At 46.7% G+C, this 20,228-nt stretch overlaps 1 long non-coding RNA gene across 2 annotated transcripts; it reads right to left on the bottom strand.

Moving 5' to 3' along the window:
* Positions 1–2,010: 2,010 nt before the first annotated feature.
* On the bottom strand, positions 2,011–19,792 carry LOC110598414 (uncharacterized). Of its 2 annotated transcripts, none has more exons than XR_005726446.2 (4): positions 19,608–19,792; positions 9,140–9,304; positions 2,318–2,604; positions 2,011–2,193 (listed from the first exon to the last, which is right to left on the bottom strand). It is a non-coding gene; the product is annotated as an uncharacterized LOC110598414 (long non-coding RNA). The 2 variants fall into 2 exon arrangements; XR_013436219.1 differs by having other exon boundaries at positions 2,318–2,415; positions 19,608–19,786.
* Between the last annotated feature and the right edge of the window lie 436 nt (positions 19,793–20,228).

Genomic DNA, 20,228 nt, shown 5'->3' on the forward strand with positions numbered 1-20,228 from the left:
GTGTGACAAAGCTGGGGGCAGGTACCACTCCTGTGGAAACTCACAGCTCAACCCCTCCTCTCTCACATCTGGTCCTCCGGTCCTGGGGGGGGGGCATGGTTTGGGAGCTCTTTTCCCAGGAAGTCAGCAGCTGGGCAGAGATGAACGTCCAGCCCCCCCTACCCCCATGTCTACCCGTGATGAAGATGGCACAGCCCCGGCAGGCATCATCGGAGCAGCAGTTCTTCCTACAAACTGACAGGAAATCCATCGTGGTGGGTCCTGGGGGCCCATGGAGGTGCTCCTGGAATAAACGAGCTACATGGGCCATGATCATCTGTATGACGATGTAGGGCTGGTTTTTCCCCAGCCTGTGACTTTTCACGCTTCTGAAGCTGTATAAAAATGAACTGTAATCAAGCTGATCTATACATAGGCAGTCCCTGTCGCCCAGCATGCGGAGTGAGGGTGGGTATGTGGATGCATTTGCATAAAGCTGAGGGTTGGAGAAGGCTATGGGGGGGGGCGGGGGTTGATCCTTTTCTGTTTGTTGTTTGTTTTTGTTTTTGAGGGGCTGGGTTCCCCCTTCCTGGAAGCAGAGACAGAGAAGAAGGGAGGGGGAAAGAAATAGGGAGGAATCGCAGCTTTTGAAAAGAGAAGCACTGACCATAAGATCAAGTTCATCAATTCTCTGTCCACAGGGAAAGAATGGGCTGGTAAAAACAACAACAACAACAACAACAACAACAACAAAAAAAAAACTGGAACTGGCCAACAGGTGAGTGTGAGGTACAGAGGAAGGGGTGTATGATCTCTCTCCTGTCTGCCATCCCCCCCTACCCCGCTCGGCCCCTGCCCTTGTCCTGTATCTACATAAGGGAAAGATGTATCCCGGCCTTCTATGCACAGGGATATTTAGATATGCAAATGAGCATAGCTTGTTAATGAGCTGAGGGTGATTACACCGCAGGGAGCTGCCAGCCCCAGCTGAACAATAGGTGAAGGGACACCAGGTGTCTGGAAATGGGGAGAGGGGAGTCTCCCCCCCCCCAGACTTTCTCAGATGGGAGGACCAAGTGCCATGGAATTGGGGTGGGAGATAGGAGACCCTGTGGAGTGGGCAGGTCACCTTGTGCCTCTTTGGGCAGCATTTGGTCACAAGTCAGTGACTGGAAATCTTCATGTTTTTCAGAAGTCAGGGCGAAGTTTTGCAGTGGGGCAGGGAACCGGAAATGAAAGAGTCTGCTTTGAACTTCTGGGGAGAAAGGCTGAGCATCATTGGGAAAAGTGTGGACTTTGGAGTTGTGTGCACCTGAGTTTGTTGGGCCAGATGCATCCAATGTGTCATATTGAGGATCCCTGGCTGACAAGGTGCCAAGTAGCCAATCTTCCCCTACCCATAAGATACAGGACTCTGACCATAACATATTACTTTCTCAACCGCTTGAGGGTTGCCTAGCATAGGAGGTAATTACAGAATCTTATGTAAAACTTCTGTTGCTCAGGCAGATGCCCAGCCTGCACATCCTGAGTGCAGAGGAGTGGTACAAACCCAGCCAGCTCAAACAGGATTTGCAGTGTACTTTTTGAGCTGTTGTTCTGAGACACTTTAGAGCAGAGCAGGACACTCATCCCCCACCCCCAGTCAGCCTCCCGGTCTTTGTGGCACACAGATTAAAAAAGCATGGACTTGTCCCGAAAATGAGATTTTTTGTTGTTGTTGTTTTGCTTAAACTTGCTTAGATTCTCATGAAAACCTTGAAACTCTCTCAAAACAGCCTAAATCTTTATTAAGTCTCCTCAAATCTCCCACATCTGCTGTGTGGCTGGATCACTCCAGAATCAGGACATGTCCCTAACCTTCTATTAAAGGCCTTTGACTTTGTACCATGTCACTACAGCATCAGTCAACACGGCCTATAAATATGGATGCTATGCTAACAAGACATATTTCTAATTTAGTGGCAGTGAAGTGCAGGCCTGGGGGTGGGGAGGGGCACATACACAGAGAACAGTATTGAAAAACAGAAGTGATAATTAGGGTTTAATAAATGGTAATTTGCTCCTTGCTGATGCATGTGTCAGGGAGAAGCGAAACAGAGAGGGTCCTTCCCAGAAAGTGGACTGGAGGTAGCATCATTTCTATCTTCATGTTGCTCAGTATTGAAGCTCCTTCTCATTTACCTACAGATCCTCTCCTCCGAAAACAACCTCCTGTGGAACAATAGAGAAGGCAATTAGATAAGAAATATTTATTACTGGGACCAAATTTTAACTGGACTCACAGAACCTCTGGGGTCAGGCCCCTAGAGTCAAAGCAAAGAATGAAAACAATTACCTGGATCATTCAAGGGGAGGAAATCATTTTTGCTTGAATGAGTGTCTGAAGTATGGGAATGATTTTTCCCATCCTCTGCTTGGTCTGGTAATGGAGACCTGGTGGATGGATTCAATAGCCAAGAATGAAAGACGACAGGAAACAGTGGAGCCCGGTGGTAGGTTGGTGGGTGGAGACCAGCCAAGTCCAGCTGGGGCTAGGGAGAGATTCCTTGGAGCTGGACAAGAATGTCAGCAAAGCTGAAAATCCACATGGAGATCCCAGGCCCAACAGACGAGGAGTGCAGTCTGAAAAGAGCCATATTTGGTGACGGAAGCTGGGAAAGTGGAAAATCAAGCAAAACAGAATTGGGAGAAAAGAGAGAGAGAGAGAGAGAGAGAGAGAGAGAGAGAGAGAGAGAGAGAGAGAGAGAGAGAATGTGTGTGTGTGTGTGTGTGTGTGTGTGTGTTAGGAAGGGTAAAACATTTGTCTATGCCAGAACTTTCCAAACCTGGCCACCCATCAGATTAACATGTTGAGCTTTTAAATGCAGATTCTTGGACTCTAGTGGCAGAACCAGAGAGTTACAAATTTTCGAGGCTCAGAGTGATTTGCCATTGTGAAAACGGAAGGTATGCTGTCATTCGGTGGGTCCTGAAAGTCTCCCCTTCTGAAAGATAGTTACTTCAATTATGAATGATGTATCATTTGCAGTTCACTCATCGCCCACTTGTTATTCATTTTTCATATACCAATTTCCGGCAAGGGCAACACAGTAGTTTGTGATCTTGCTACAGAAATTAATAGCAGCTAATTGTGGTGAAGTTAAAATTCCACAAATTATGTGATACTCTTTTTCAGGAGGCAAAACTTCATTCCCCTATCCCTGAACACTTGGTGCCTTGCTGGTAACAGATAGAATACAGCAGAACTGATTTCCAAGGCAAAAAAGGGCTTTGCAGATTCTTCTCTTTCTCTCTCTCTCTCTCTCTCTCTCTCTCTCTCTCTCTCTCTCTCTCTCTCTCTCTCTCTCTCTCTCTCTCGTATTGTTCACTGCCAGAGCTTCCATGTCATGAGGACACACAAGCAGCTTCCAGACATGTTCACGTAATGAGGAACTGAGGCCTCCTGCCATCGATCACTTGAGTGCGCCATTTTGGAGGAATGCCCTGAAAGGAATTATGGGACCTCAGCACTCCTTTTTCTGGTCTCTGGGGCTGCCATGAAGTGAGCAGCTTGCTCCACCATGCATTCCCCACCCTGATGTCCTGCCTCACCACAAGTCCACAGTCAACAGGGCCAATCAACCGTGGACTGAATCCTCCACAACTGTGAACCCAAACAAATCTTTTCTAAGATGCTTATCAGAAGATATTTGTTACAGTAACAAAAAGCTAACCTACTACCCTAAGTTAGGCATTGAGTGATTTGCCCCAAGTCATACAGCCTGGATTTGCACCAGGCAGTGTGACTACAGCACCCATGCTCCTAACAATGTCTCTGGTAGAGCAACAAATGCCAGTAGGTACCAAATTCTTGACTCCTGGCATGAGACAAGTGGTCCGCTTCAGCTTTTCATTTCGGAAGCTCTGCTCATGCACACTCCACTAACATCACCACTTAAGAGTCAGTCCCCTGGCCTCTCCCTTATTTCTTACCCTTACCATTCTGATTCAGCCCCTCATCCTTCCTGTTAGTTTTAGCCCCCTTCCTCGAGGATTTAAGTTCTCCTTCCTGTAATAAATGGACTCATGTCCCCCACCCAAATATATATCCAAGTCCTGTCCCCTGATATCTGTGAATGTGACCTTGCTTGGAAACAGAGTCTTTGTAGATGTGATTAAGGTAAGAATCTCAAGAGGAGATCATCTGGGATTTAGGGTGGGTCCTAAGTCCAATGACTAGTGTTCTTATAAGAGAAAAGAGAGAGAGGGATTTGAGACACAGACATGGGGGAGAGCCACATGAAGACAGAAGTGGAGATTGGAGGGACGCACCTATAAGCCAAGGAGCACCCAAGAGTTGTTGAGCCACAGAAACTAGGAGAGACACACAGAATGGAATCTCTCAGAGCCTCCAAGGAACCAACCCTGCCAACCCCTTGATGTTGGATTTCTGATTTCCCGAACTGTGAACGAGAGAACAGCAAACTAGAAGCATCCTGGTGAAGTCTCCCTGTCTACAGCTCTGCATTTAAACATGTAGATACTTGGGGATGAAGGGTGTGGAGGAACAAGGAGGTGCGATCCAGCGCCATCACTTGTCTGCCTTTGATAGCATATAAAATTTCCCATAAAGCCACAGCAAAGTATAACTTAAACATTTAAGTGACTCCTTCAGATCCTTAATGATGCTATAAATACAATCCTGGTGTAATTTACAAAACTATTAAAATAAATGCGTCCACTAAAATTAACCATTGCTACCTCCCAGCGCATGTTTACACACATAACCTAAGTGCAAACTTACCTGACTATATACACCCGTGCACCAATGGTAAATGGAAGGTCTGGGTGCTGTTCACAAATGAACAGGGTATGTGCGTGACTGGAGGGCATCTTTCAAGGAGAGCTGGTCTTTCCATCTCACCTTGTCCTTCAGTTTGGAGAAATGCCTCCCCTGGCTGGATGCCCAGATGATGCCATCCATCCATGAATTTCACATTATGCACAGAAAGGTACTTCTGAAAATGATCGCCCCCATCCTTTCCATGTGATTCAGCTCGTAGAGAGAGCCTCCACTTGGACCTTGACCATTTCTCATGTCACAGAAATATGAGCTGAGCCTCAGGCCTTGGGAGGTTTGGGAGCAGGGGAGGGGTGTGATAAGATTTGTTTGGCATGTTTTTGAGCCATGAGATTTGAAGTCTGTATCCAAGGAAGCATGAGCCCAGGGCCTGAATTTAATTCATCTTCAATGTCATCACTCTTGGGTCTGTCTTGCATTTGTACGTTAGAACATTCCAGAGGAAACTGTAGAGGGTTGAGGTGATACCCAGGAGTCACAGGACTCATTGGAAGAGGGACAAGAAAGAGCTTACACCTGCTGTCTCGTTCACTGGGACATCCATGGTGCCTAGCATATGGAGGATGTTGTAAATAAGTGTAGAAGGAAGGGAGGCAGAGAGAGAAGAGAGGAAAGAAGAGGAAAAGAAAAGAAATTCTAAATAATCTAAGTCCTGAGGAATCCAGCTTCAAGTCCTGGTTCCACTATGTGACTTTGGGGAAATTTCTCTAAATCTCCATATTCCTGAACTTTTCTATTATAGGACCATTGCAAGGCTTATACAACATCACTCACATAAAACATCCAGAACTTTGACAGGGAATAAGTGCTCCATTCCACATATGTCCACTGAATGAATGAATGAATGAAGTCTATCTGTCCTGTGGATGGCAGGCCCTGGAGTTTAGGAGCATTGCATATAATGCATTGGGACTAGACAATTGCTTCCTGAGGTTTGTCAGCAGATTGCTGCCGGCTTCCTTATTTATGTGCTAGGTTTTCATCATTCGCCATCCACACTTAGGGGATTAATTCTCTGGGACATACAACCAGTAACACACCAGCCAGCCAGACAACGGATACAGATAACAGCTGCCAGGGTTGTAATTCCCATTCCATTGACAAGCTTTCAATGAACCCAAGAAGAATAGAGCAGCTAAAAGCTTCCATTCAAAGTTAGTAACAATGAGTTCTGAGTGTGTATGTGTGTGTGTGTGTGTGTGTGTGTGGTGGGCAGGAGGAGGGTGGGCAGCCAGCCCTCATGCTTTGGGCCAGCACAGAACAGAGGCCAGGCAGGTGGTGCACCAGGAGCCCACTGAGATTTCAGGGAACTGATTGAAACTTTCCAATTTACAAAAGAAAAGTTTAAGAGGTAATTTTTTTCTTGGCGGGTGGATACTCGGGATTGAGCACAGGGGCACTCTACCACTGAGCTACATTCCCAGCCCTTTTTATTTTGAGACAAGGTCTCACTAAGTTGCTGAGGCTAGCCTTGAACTTGCAATCCTCCTGCTTCATCCTTCTGAGTCACTGGGATTACAGACATGTGCCACTGTGTCCAGTTTAAGAGCTTATTTTTTTTTCTTCTTCTTCTTCTTCTTTTTTTTTTTTTTGCAAAGGTTACCATTGCAACCTTTTAAAAAAACTTTATAGTTGGATTGTACCATGGTTCAGCTGTTGTGAAAAAGTTGATTGGTTCTTCTAAAAGTTAAACTTTAAATTACCATATGATCCAGTAATTCTACTACTATATATATACCCCCCAAAATTGAAAGTTACTATTCAAACCAATTCATATGCAGGCATGTTTATCCCAGCATTCTTCAGTAGCCAAAAGGAGGAAACATCTCAACAGTCCATCAACAGATGAAATGGATGAACAACTTGTAGTATATCCATACTGTGGAATTTTACTCAACCATGAAAACAAATGACATTGATACATATTATGACATGGATGAACCTGGAAAACTCCATGCCAAATGAGAAGCCAGATACAAAGGTGACAGATAGCATGATTCCATTTATAAAAACTATCCAGAAGAGGCAAATCTATAGACACAGAATGAATATTGGTGGTTGCTAGGGGTGTGTAGGGGGAGGGAGTAGAGGGGAGATGTTGCATAATGGGTGAAGGGTTTTTCTTTAGAATTACTTTGGAAACATTTTGGATCTAAATAGAAGTGGTAGTTGCACGGCATTATGTATGTGCTACTTTCCACTGAATTGCTCACTTTAAAATGGTTAATTTTGTGTTATGTGAATTCCACCTGAATTAATTATTTTAAAAATTGCATTAATTAATATAATTACCTCAATACATACACAAGATAAAGAAAGATTCCAACTCCACAGACAGGTCTATGTGAAAAATAAGCATCCTTTCTTACCTTAACCTCAGTTCTCCCCAGAGGCAATTACTAGAATTTTTTATGAATCCTTTCAGAGGCATTGTAAGCCTATAAAACAGACCTACATTCTTTATATGTGTAAAGTAGTAGTCTGTTTTACACATTGTTCTGATGTGAAGAACGTTTTAAGAACACAGTTCTTAAATCCAAGAGCTTTGCCACACACCTATAATCCCAGCGACTCAGGAGACTGAGGCAGGAGGATCGCAAGTTCAAGGCCAGCCTCAGCAACTTAGTGAGGTCCTAAGCAACTTAGTGTGACCCTGTCTGTAAATAAAATATAAAAACAGAGGGGGATATGGCTCCATGGTTAAATGCCCCTGGGTTCAATCACCAGTACCAAAAAAAAAAAAAAATAAAATTCTCCTCTGCTCTCATCATCTACCTCAGGCCACCACCTGCCCCTGCAGGTAACCCCCATTCAGCTCTCGAGCAACCCTGAGCACCAAGGCCTGCCAGGCTCAGACTTCTTCTGCAAGGTGGAGCCAAGCCCGACCTGGCCATTTATAAGTTATCCCCAAAGCTCAGCCTTTTGAATCTAGATCTCTAGAACCTGATGGAATTCTCACTTTTGACTCTTATTATTCAATGTCTGAGAAACCAATTCAAAATTAAGACTGATTGACTAACTAGAATGCCAAGATGTTTTAAAATGCCTACCGGTTTTTGAGCCCCTGCCCATGCGCTGGGGTTAGGCCCTTCTTGCCACATTCCCTCCGGGCGGATCTTATGGAAAACCCATTTCACAAATGAGGAAGGAAATGGAATCTTAGAGAGATTACAGAACTTGCCAGCTCATGAGTAGGAAATCCATTTCCTACTTTTTGTTCTACCCCCTATTACTACATGGTTCCAAAGCTGTCACTCACGAGAAGGGGATCTTAACATGGAACATGTGCATGTTCTAACAAGGTCCCTGGGAACTAGATTGTAATCTGGAGATGAGCAAAGAATAAGAGCCTCTGGCTTAATGCCCCTGTGGTACCGTCCACAACGTTACAACCACGCTAGGCTCGGCCCACGGCAGAACTGAACTCTCCATTGACCGGAATATTAGCATGAAACCTTCCTCTCCTTGTAGAGGCTGATTAAATCCTGGCAGATTTCCTGTTTTGTCCCTGATCCATCAGGATGCCAGGCAGCACTGTTAGCAGGGCAAACAAACCCTCGAATCCATCAACCTAGATCTGAATCTCAGTCCCTCCTTGTATCAGCCAGGAGACTTCAGATGCATCACTTTTTATTTCCTTCCTTTTTTTTGGTATCGGGGATTGAACCCAGGGGCGCTTAACAACGGAGTCACATCCTCAGTCCTTTTTAATATTTTATTTAGAGACAGGGTCTTGCTAAATTTCTTAGGGCCTCGCTAAGTTGCTGAGGCTGGCTTTGAACTTGAGATCCTCCTGCCCCAGCTTCCCCCCCCCTGGGATGACAGACGTGCGCCATGGCGCCCGGCTGGATGCTTCACTTCTGCTCTACCAACTGGATCACAACTCCCAGCCCAGAACTCAGTCACTGTGGGCTCCCCCTCTCCCTCCTGCCCACCAGCAGGGTGTCCCCAGGCGCTCAGTATACCCTGTCACACATTCCAGTCCTGAGGGTTGTCTCTGGCCATGTTTATGGGGCTTGGGTAATTCTTAATCCTCTCCCTCCCGGCCCTCTTTCCCCTTTGCCCTCAATCCAAACAGGCATATGACCAGCTCCTGGCCCCAGATATAAAAAGGACATTGTATCTGAGACTGGGAGCCCAGAGCTCCTTGGGTCGGATTTCTACCTCCCATGGACACTAATCAGGCTCTGGGAGTCACATGAGGACCCGTGACCCCCCAGCCCAGATGGTCTTCTGTCTCAATGCAGACGGAGACGCAATCCTGGAGACAAAGCAGCTACACTCCGCCTGATGCCCGGAAGCTCCAGGCAGACTCACCTCATTCTGCTAGCGAGTCCTCTCCCTGAGAAGCCGGGTAGTACATGAATTCATAAATGGAATCCTCTTCTGATCCTAATGATTACTGTTATTCCAGGGGATCCTTGTCCTTGGCGTTATGTTCTCCAGATTGTGTCTCCTTCAATTGTGGGGCTGAGCTGTTATCTATTGAGTGTTTACAACATGTAAGTGGATTATACGTGAGTGAATTCATCCTCATATCAGTCTTGGAAGGTGGGTACTGTTTCTGTCCTCAGTCTAAAGACCTGAGCAATGGCCAACATTAATCAAGCACTATGGAGCAGATGCCCTTCTCCATGCTTTATGGTTATTAACTTATTTCTGTATCGCTGCAGTTTTATGATATAGATGCTGCTATTTACTGAGATTCAGAGAGGTTAAGCAAGTAGTTCAGGTTATACAGCCAGCAAATGCCAGAGGCCAAGATTCAAGTCTTGGGGACTGTGGCTCCTGACCATTCTGCTACTCTGCCTCCTGTTTTCCCCAAGGCAGGTCTCGTAGGTACTGTCAGCAGCCCACAGCTACCATTACAAATCGATAGGGTGTGAGCCAGACGAGTCCTGGCTCAGCCACGTAGGTTCCTGAGGCACCGAAGGACAGATCTCACTGATTGATTTCTCAGCTGGGTCTTTAAATGTCAGCGTGTGCGTGACAACCTCGGGCCTTGGGCACAGAAATAAAATGCAGAAGGAAAGGACATTCTTGTGCATGGGATGAGAGAGAGAGAGTCAGGGCAGAGAAAGAGCAACGACCCAGAGCACACGGGTGTGTGGGTCCCTGGAGGCCACGGGGTTGGGAGTCCCATGAGAGCGGTACCCTTGACCTTGGGATGCTGTGAAGCTGTTTATAGTGTGACACTATAGCCCAGGAGAGATGGGTTTTAACCTGATTTAGCTCTACTGTCTGTATTGATTGGTCACCACTCGGAACTGCTTGTTTAGACCACTTGGCCACCAGAGCACAGCCTGTTGTCACCAAGGCAGCAGGACAGCAGTGACAGCTCACCCTCCCTCCAGCTCCCTGACCCACACAGGCCATTCACCCACTGCTGGAGGAGCGGAGGGGACAGACACACACATGACAGAGACAGAGAGTCCTTTCTACTCTCAGGCAGGCTGGAAAGAGACTGATAGGGTAAGGAAGAAAAGAAATCCACCTGAGGTGGATCTCAGATGTGCTCTGTGCAATCAAGTGAGAAATTGAGGCCATATGAGAAAGGGACTTGTCGGGAGCGACAAGGGGAAGGCGAAGGAAACCCAGAAAGAATCCTCTAAGGAAGGGACACGGGGAAAAGAGACCATTCTGAGATCTGGAGGAAGACTCTCAAGGCAGGAGCATAGCCGAGGCAAAGGCCCTGTGGCAGGAGCAGGCTCAGCCTTTTGGACCACAAGAGAGCTAGTGTGGTGACATTCAGAGGGTGGGGATCAGATGGATGCCCTCCTCTGCTGCTCGGTCCCTCTGGGATGACTCTCGCTTATGAGCAGCCCAGGCTCACTCACCCACAGGACTTGACCCCATCCCACCCAGGGACATGACTGTGGATTGGTTCCTTGTCCTCAGAGCCTGGGGTCAATAATTTTAGCCGTGTCTTAGAAGGAGATCCAGGGTGGGAGGTGGAGGAAGGGCTCCGGTCAGGGAGACCCAGAGGAACTTCCTGATCTTCAGGGACCACCGAAGATGGTGGTCTTCTAGCCCAGCTCCCGTCACATCTCAGCTGACCCTCCATCCATGCATCCACGTCTGCCCTGGGATCCGTCCCTGGGACGCTGCTCCTGGGCCCCACATTGGCAGGGACTGTCTCATTTCACTTAGGGCAACTCCCTCTCATTTGCCTAGCACGGAGGAGTCCCAATCCAGGAGGGAGACCTTCCAGAGGCCCAATCCCGTCTAACTGCTGTCTGTTTTAACGTTCCTCTGGCATTTGTTTGAAGGTGTGTTTGATGCTCCATTTCCTGTGGTCTGGTGTTGGAGTTTTCCGAGTGTCTGTCTCTTCCTTGGTAGTTCCAGCGTTGGTTCTGCCGGGTCCTGGCTGAGGGGCTTTTGGCAGGGCCCTTCACCCTTCCAGGTCTCAGTCTCCTTTCATTCCCAACTTCCTTTGATCCCTAAAACCAGTTTATTGGTTTATTGGGCAGTGGATTCCAGGCAGGACCACGGGACAAAAAGGGAAGTGAGACAGGGAGAAGAAAGAATCCCAAACAGGGTACATTATTCAACAAGTGACTGCACTAGGAAGCTGGGATTCAGTCCTGCTGGGCAACTTTGGGAGACAGTATAGAATACGGCTTCCTAACCTGGCTGAACATTGTAGTCACCGGGGAGCTTTAAAAAGTGTATGGTGCCTGAGTCCTACCCACAGAAGTTTGGATTTAATTGATTTGGGATTGCTTGGCACAGTGCCAAGTGTCTACAATCCCAGTGATTAGAGAGGCTGAGGCAGGAGGATCTAAAGTTGGAGACCAGCCTCAATAACTTACTAAGACCTTAAGCACCTTAGTAATATCCTATTTCAAAATATAGAATTAAAAATTAAAAGGGCGGGGAATGTAACTCATGGTAAAGTGCTCCTGGGTTCAATCCCTAGTACAAAAAAATTTTTTTTTTTTCTTAATTGGTCTGGGACTGTGAACTGGGCATCAAGACGTTTCTTATATTCTCCAGGTGGTCTAATGTGGAGCTGAGTTTGAGGTCAGTGATATAGAATACATCTCACTATATTTCCCAGGCTGGCCTTGAACTCCTGGGCTCAACAATCCTCTTGCCTCAGCCTCCCAAGTAGCTATGACTTCAGACCAGCCCCCTGGTGCCAGGCTAATATCCATATTTTACAAATGAGGAATTCAAGTCATCAGGAAGAAGACTATTTCAGAGGCTTCCTGATGTTCCAGGCAGAGTGCCAGGCACTCTACATCTGTCATTAATAATAGTAATAATATCTTATGTACACTGTGCACCTACTGTGTGCCAGGACCCTTCCAAGTGCTCGTTTAAATCCTCATAACGCTCCCATGAGGCACATATGGGCACATATTTGTAATCCCTATTTCACAAAGGTGGAAACTGAGGCTTAGGGAAGTAAAGAGACTTTCCCAAAGTCACAGAGGTGGACGCAGGACTGCCACGCAGGTAGTCCAGTGGCCGAGCCTCTTCCCTTAACCATCACACTGATGACCTCCATCACCCGTTCCAGAACCCAGGGGCAGCTTAACCACTGAGTCACATTTGTAGGCCTTTTTATATTTTGTTTCGAGATGGGGTCTTGCTGCCTTGTTTTGGGCCTCACTAAACTGCTGAGGGTGACCTTGAACTCGTGATCCTCCTGCCTCAGCCTCCCAAGCCACTGAGATTACAGGCATGTGCCACTGTGCCCAGCTCTGGTTCTCTTAAGCATGCCCAAAGACCAGCCCAAAGAGCAGACCCTGTCAGCTGTCTGATGAACCTCACTGGGTCTCAGCTACAGCTGGGACCACCTGTCCACAGGCCTCTGCAGGAACACCCAAGGGCATCAGATGGGTACCACTCAGCACAGAACTGACCTCCCAGACCCACAAGGCTGCTGGTGGGCTCCGAGCAGGGCCTGCTGTTCCTGCTGGGGTGTGCCATGCCCCCATTTCCATCCTATTTTTAAACCAGGGCTGTGGGGGCGGCCAAGAAGTCTGTGCTTGCCTGGGGTGAGCACAGCCAGGACTGTATCCGGCACCCAACAGCTCCTAGGTACCCAAGTGACCAGATTCATCAGCATCCCGCCTTCTGTCTCCTCCCAGACTCAGTGCCCCGTCCCTTTGAGAAAGTCCAAGGAGGGCTGCTCCACACTCTGAGAAACACTGTTGACAACCTCAGGGCTTGTAATGAACCAAATCATGCTGAATTAATTGGATGTCGTTAGCCGATGTCAGGGAGGGGGGCTGGGGAGCAGCAGCAGCCACCAAGCCTGGGGAAGGGAAAGGCGGAGGCAGGACAGCCCACAACACAAAATGCTCGCACAGCTTGTGCGAGAGAAGAATTCCTATTGTCAGTTCTTGCCGAAATAGCCAAGGCACCCACTCTCGCCTCAGACAGCACCTCTATTCTGAAACAGGCCCCCCAGCCTGGAGCTTCCAACAGTGCGCCTCGCCTCCTCCAGGTGCAGCTGTCCTTGTTCACAAGAGCCATAACACAGCCAGGATGACAAGCAGGAGCCGGGACCAGCCCCCACGTCCCGCTGAGTTTCAGGGTCAAATTACAAAGGAATCAAGAGACCCCAGCTCTTGGCTGTCCGTCCTATTTCCTGTCTGGAAGAGTCCTGATGTTCCTCACACCTAGTTCAGTGTTGGGGGAGGCTCTGGAGTGCAGGTGTGGGAGCCCAGAGGCTGTGCAGAAACAAGAACATGGGCGGCTAGGAGGAGCCCAGAAGTCTTATTCTAACTCTGCTACCAATGGGCTGTGTGACCCTGGTAAGTCACGCCCCTCTCTGAGACACCAGAGTCTTCAGCTGAGGGGTGACAGTGTTGAACTGTTCATCTCAGGTTCATCTCAATCTGTGGATCTCAGACACTGGAAGGAGGCAGGGATCTTATAGGCATTGCTAAGATTTAGGAATACTTTCTTTCTTCTTCTCCTCCTCCTCTTTCTTCTCTTTCTTTCTTTCTTTTTCTTTTTTTCCCAATACTGGGGATTGAACCCAGGGCCTCATGCATGCTAGGCAAGTGCTCTACCACCAAGCTACACCCCAGCCCAATTTAGGGATCTTTACATGCACCTTACACTGTCTGTGGGTGGGGAAAAATAGCTTCTGTGCTCACAGGTAGAATTATTTTTCCAAATGAATGTAGTTATCAATGGCCATTGACAGATGTTTATCTTAAAGCAGCCACTGCATTATAGGAATTTATAGGAATTTTGGTTGTTGTTTAATACTTTATCTTTTTTCATTTCTTTCAGTTGTGGTAAAATACATAGAATCTAAAATTTGCCATCTGAACCATTTTTAAGTGCAGGATTCAGCGGCATTAAGTCTATCTGCACCATTGTGCAGCTACCCCCACCATCTGTCTCCTGAAGTTTTTCGTCATCCCAAACTGAAACTCTGCACCCATTAAACACTATTTCTCCATTCCTCCCTCTCTCTACTCCCTGGGAACGACCGGTCTTTTTTTTTTAATCAAAAGACTCTAAAAATGCAACATCTGTTTCTAGGGAAATACATGGAAATTCCAGATGTTGAGGAGTCCAACTTCCTAAGCAGGTGGGGGCCCTTCACCTAAGCGTGCTATACCCCTTCTTAAGCTGATATCTAATGATTTTCTGTTTTCTAATGTCAAGGGAGAAAAATCAACTTGCTTATTGTTTTTTCCTGGGATGAGGATGAATTCATTCTTTTCATTTCCACACAGGATGGAAACATGACAGTTGAGTCTACAGAAAGAGACTGCAGAGGAGCTGGGGCTGGGGCTGGGCTCAGTGGCAGAACACTTGCCTAGTGTGTGAGGCACTGGGTTCCATCCTCAGTACCACAAAAATAATAATAATAAATAAAATAAAGGTATTGTGTCAATCCACAACTAAAAAGAAAAAATTAAGAAAAAGAGCCTGCAAAGAAGTCAGAGTAGAATGTCCTCTGAGGGGCTGGCAAGGTCGTAGGGAGGTTTTGGGAGATTTTGATCTGAGGGTAGTCCCCTAGGTGTATACCTACATAAAAACATCACTAAGATGATTGCTTCAGATTTATGCACATTTCTGTATGCATATAACACCAATTTTAAAAAGAAGCAAGGCATTTGGTTTAAGTATATACAAATAAATTTGCAGGCAGGGAAAGGCCATACCTTTTACCTGCCAGGTTGTTACATAATGCTGTACCTTGGTTGTACAAGCAATGTGGAATTTGTTCTGTCCTGAAATAATGCCAGGTAATGGCAAAGAAAAATATGTGGAATGCCTTCTATGAGCTGGGCCCTGTGAAATGCCCTGGGGACAGAAGGAAGGTCTCTGACCTCACGGATACACGTTGCTGCATTGATCATCTCTATCTACTCCACTATCTCACCACTATCTCCCTCGTCCACCATGCGTGGTCAAGTTTTTCCACCTGGCCTAAATGGCTTCTGTCACAATCTAAGCTCATTTCCTCTTGCTACTTTCTCAGCAGAGGGCATCTTAAAGATTCTCTGAGGGCATACAGTGAAGCTCCAGCCAGATGATCATTAGTGGGGAATAATCCTCTTTGTCAGGCAAAACAATCTCTATTCCTTTGTAAACCTGTCCAGCTTCAAACTCTGACCATTCTTGGTTTTAACAAGGTGGTATTGCAACTTACCTGTGTTTCTTTGAATCAGACTGCTTTTTTTTTCTTTTTTCTTTCTTTCTTTCTTTTTTTTTTTTTTTTTTGGTGTGGCAAGGGACTGGGGATTGAACCCAGGTGTACTTAACCACTGAGCCACATCCCCAGCCCTTTTTAAATTTTTTATTTTGAGGCAGGGTCTCACTAAGTTGCTGAGGCTGGCTTTGAACTTGTGATCCTTCTGCCTCAGCCTCCCGAGCTGCTGCTGGGATTATAGGCATGTGCCATCATGCTGGGTTCGACTCAGAATTTATTGATGATCAATCATATTTATCAAGTACCAAATATGTGCATAGCATGTGCCTGTTACATAGTAATCGCATGCAAATGAGTTACATAGTAGGTGCACTTGCAGACATGCAATTCATCATATGGAGAGGTGAGTTTATAAGTGGATCAATGGAAAAGCCATAATCTTAGAGAGGTTAAAGGACAAACTGAGGGTCACACAACAGTGGCTGAACTGGGAAACACCTGTCCTCAGACTTAGGCCCACCCCTCTTGCTTTGGCAGGCCACAGACACACCATAAAACTTCCCATCTATCCCTTTGAAGAGGTAAGGTTTGATTTACATCAGCCATCAAGGCAGAAAAAATATGGGCCTTCAAACTTTTATTTCCTTTTTATTATTCCTGGTGATGCACAGAAACATCATCCAAAACATTAGCAATTACTTTGAAGCTGCATGTTTCAAAGGTTTAGGGATGGGGTATTTTCCAATTTGATAAGTCAGGTTGTTTTCTGCCAGGCAGGCCCAGGGCCATCAGCGGGACTTGGAACTGATTCAAAAGCAGAATTGATCTTTCAAGCCTCATTTTCATTTCCATCAGCACCCTATCAGACACCTTATCCCTGAGCCAGTTCCTATCCATGTATAATTTATACACTTGATTTCAATAGATTAATCTCTGCCTCGTTCACTGCGGGGTGAAGCAGGGAGAAGTCTCTTTCTTGTTTTCCATTGGGAGAATGAGCATGTATATTTCCATAGATTTCATTCTGTTTCCACCTAGAGAATTACTTTTTTAAAGATTAATTCCAAGCTCACTCTCATATTTATTTCGTTTTTAGGAACGGGTGGAATAGTGGGCACGTATGATGATTTCTATTTATGTGGGCCTGTCCCAGGTGTATCTGTCAGGAGGCCAACCTGTCACCTGCTGATGCTTAGGAATGGCCATTCACTTTAGAGGTGAAACAGGAATGTGGGGAGACGGCTGAAGCCTCACCTAGAACCACCATCTATTAATCTCTAACCTAAGAATAGTTCCTATCCCTTGAGCTCCCAGGGTTTCCTCAAGTAGCTTAATTAGATCCCCTGGAAGAATATCAGGACATTGCCAAAGAAAGATCAAGTTCTCTGTCCCTAACCAATTTCCAGAATACCAAGTGCTACTGTTCCTCTCTTTCTCTCTCATTTTTCCCCCCTAGCCTGTTGCCCTCTGGGAGAATATAATTCAATTCTGGAATCCCAGGGTTTCAAGAACTACCTCTTCTCCCATACCCAAAGCTTCTCCTCTAGAGATCCTTGCATCTCTGCCACTAGCAACTTCAGCCCTGGAAATCAAGCCACAGCCTCCCTTCTGGAAGTTCCTTCAGGTTGGGGAGTGTAGTAGACTGTACTGTCTATGAATGGCTACAAGATCTCCCATCCCACATGTTCTTATAATGTGACATTGATGTTTCTTTCATCAAGAGCATGTCTGTGATCCCAGTGATTCAGGAGGCTGAGGCAGGAGGGTGGCAAGTTCAAAGCCAGCCTCAGCAACTTAGCAAGGCCCTAAGCAACTTAGGGAGACCATCTCTCAAAAATAAAGAATACAAAGGATTAGGGGTGTGGCTCAGTGGTTAAGCGTCCCTGGGTTCAATCCCTGGTACAAACAAAAAGGAGTTGTGGTCTACATTTTCTCCACTTGAATCTAGACAGACTGGTGACTATAGCAGAAGTAATGTTTTTGCTTTCTTGTGGTTCTTTTGGAACTCTTATCCTTAGAGCCCAGCTGCCATGCTGTGAGGAAACCCAGATCACATGGAGATGCCATGTGTAGGTGTAGGTGTCAGTGTCTGGGGGACTCCTAGCCAAACAGCCAGCATCCATGTCAGTCATGTGGGTGAGGAAGCTCTTGAAATGTATCTAGCTCCAGCAAACACCTGAAGGTAACCACCCAAGAGAATCTAAGCAAGAACCACCTAGTCAACCCCAGTTCACCCACAGATCCATGAGATGAGAGTGTAATGATTGCTGGTATTGTTTCAGGCCACTCATTTTAGGCGATGATTCATTTTGCAACAGGAGATAACTGAACCAGGCAGGGTTAGCAGAACAAGTGAAGAAAAAAGACAAAAGTGAGCTCTGGCAGAGTTTCCACCTCCCCAGCTTAAAAGGCATCCCACATTTATACAAAATCGAATGCAAATGAGTGCTGGCAGACTCGGGTCCTCGCTGCCCCCCCCCCCAGCAGACGTTTGGAAAGGAGGAGGAGATGGGGAAGAAAGAAGCAACATTCGTTGTGTGCCTGCTACGCACCAAGGAGGGTCTTCTAACCCATGACACAGCAGTAGAAACTGAGGTCCAGAGAAGTTAAGGTCAAGCGCACTGACTCCTAGCAAGTGTACTGTTTGCGAAGGGAAGTCTGAACTGGACTGAGACACTTTGGAGGCAAGAGGTGTTCAATAGGTATTAGTCAAATGAATGGAAGAGAGATGCCTGTGCTCCAGCTATTTTCTCTGGGCAGCCTTTTTCTTTCCTGGTGGTTCAGAGGACAACCCACCTGGTTTGCTTTTCCTAGGAAGGATGAGGGAGCGGCTGTGAGTGGAGGTGACTGCCCTTCCTTACAAGATGGGGGTCACCATCCTGTCCTCCCTCTCCAGTCGAGTCCACAGAGAAGCAGCGACACAGGGCTGGGAGGCTTCTTTTTGTACCTGTGTCCTCTCCAAGCACAACTGGGATCAGAAACCACTTCCTCCCTTTGACATAGGCATTTAAGGAAGACCAGAGACCCTGTAGTGACCACAGCTTTCTCCTGTTCCTTTCTTTCATTCTAACAAATCATATTTTCTCAGAAAAGGAGAGAACAAAGCAAACACGGAAAGAAGGATAATAATACTATGCGGTCCATATTATTATTCATATTTTACAGTTAAGGAAACTGAGGCCCACAGAGGTTAAATAACTTCCCCAAAGTCACAGAGCTCATGGGATTTTAGTAGAAGATTTCAAGCTCAGCTAAGCCTGTGTATCTCCTTTCAAGATCAGCTAAGCTGTATCTCCTTCCTGGCAATCAGAATCTTCTTGCCCTAAGGCATATGGGACCATCACAGTGCCCGGAGATAACCTCATCTCCCCTACCCAAACATCACACATGGCACAGGGATGATCAACACTGGTAAAAACCACTAGCAACTTACTAAGTACACTGTGTCTAAAGCTGCCTCTGATTCTTCACTTCACTGCAAGACAAATGAACTTCAGACACATATCTCTGCCCTGAACGCATTCCTGAGCCTACTGCCTACCACGGCCTTGAGCTCAGACCAAGCAAATGAGAAGTCCGTGCTCGTTCATGTGTCTGACCTTGCCTGCCATGAAATTTCATTTCTCATGTTAGCATAGTCCCACCATAGCACAGTTGAGCACCCAGGCTCTGGATATTACCAATACTACCTGGGTTCAAGCCCTGGTTCTTAGCACTAAATAGAATCTCTAGTGAGTCACTCGACCTGTGTCCTTGGCTCAGTTTCCTCACTTGGAAAATGGGGCTAATGAGAAAACCCAGCTCACAGGGTTGGGAGGAATCAGTGAGTTAGTATGTGGAAAGTGTTGGAAGTTTGCTATTGATGCTATTTCTGGTTTCATCTAAACACCACCTGAGCCTACATCATTCATACCCAGAAAAGAATCCCTGCCAGGGCGTGCAGCATCCTCCTCTGGAGACCGCACTGAATGGCCCTCCCTGTTCAACCTCTGCACTAAGGAGAATGTTCTCTGACACTGGCTGGGTGTGGCCTTAATAACTCACAAGGCAGTTGTCCCCGTTTCCCTTGCATGTGGCACAAACAGACCCCCAACCACCACCTTCAGGCTTCACCTTGACTCCCCACACCATTTCCTCAAATTGCCTGAGCCTGACCTGGAGGCAGTGCCACACACTGAGGAGAAGCAGTTGCTCCTTCTGTCGCCTCCTCCCTTCCATTACAACCCGAATCAACTCCTCAGAAGGGACTCGACAGCCAGAGGGCGAATTGGTGATCTCAGAGCTCGGCTCACTAGGTTCCAGGCATCTCGAAATGCCAGTGACCTTTTCCGTCCCTCTGATGCATTAATGCCAGGCTTTCCAGTGGCTGGTATCCCTCCCCCCAGCACACAGCCCAGTTACAGAACCACCCTGGCATGTCAAAGGATTCTAGGTTCCAAATGGCACAGGTTAGAATTTACTGAACGTGTTAGTGGTTTTCTCCCGTCCGTATGCTGACTGTTGAAAGCAAAGTTCACGGCAGGGTGGCCCAAGCTGCAGAAGCAGAAAGTGGTTTTTATATTACACCTCCCTCCTCCTTCAACACGGCCACCCTGAATGTACCAAGGTAACTCCATGGTCTTGGTCCATTCCGGCTGCTGCAACAACATGGTACAGACTAGGTGACTTATAAACAATGAAAATTCATTTCCCACTGTTCTGGAGGCTGGGAAGTCCAAGGTCAAGGTGTCCGCAGATTTGTTTTCTGGGTTTGTTTCCTGTTTTATAGAGGGCACC

The sequence above is a fragment of the Ictidomys tridecemlineatus genome, chromosome 3 (genome assembly GCF_052094955.1).
Source record: "Ictidomys tridecemlineatus isolate mIctTri1 chromosome 3, mIctTri1.hap1, whole genome shotgun sequence".
NCBI lineage: Eukaryota > Metazoa > Chordata > Mammalia > Rodentia > Sciuridae > Ictidomys > Ictidomys tridecemlineatus.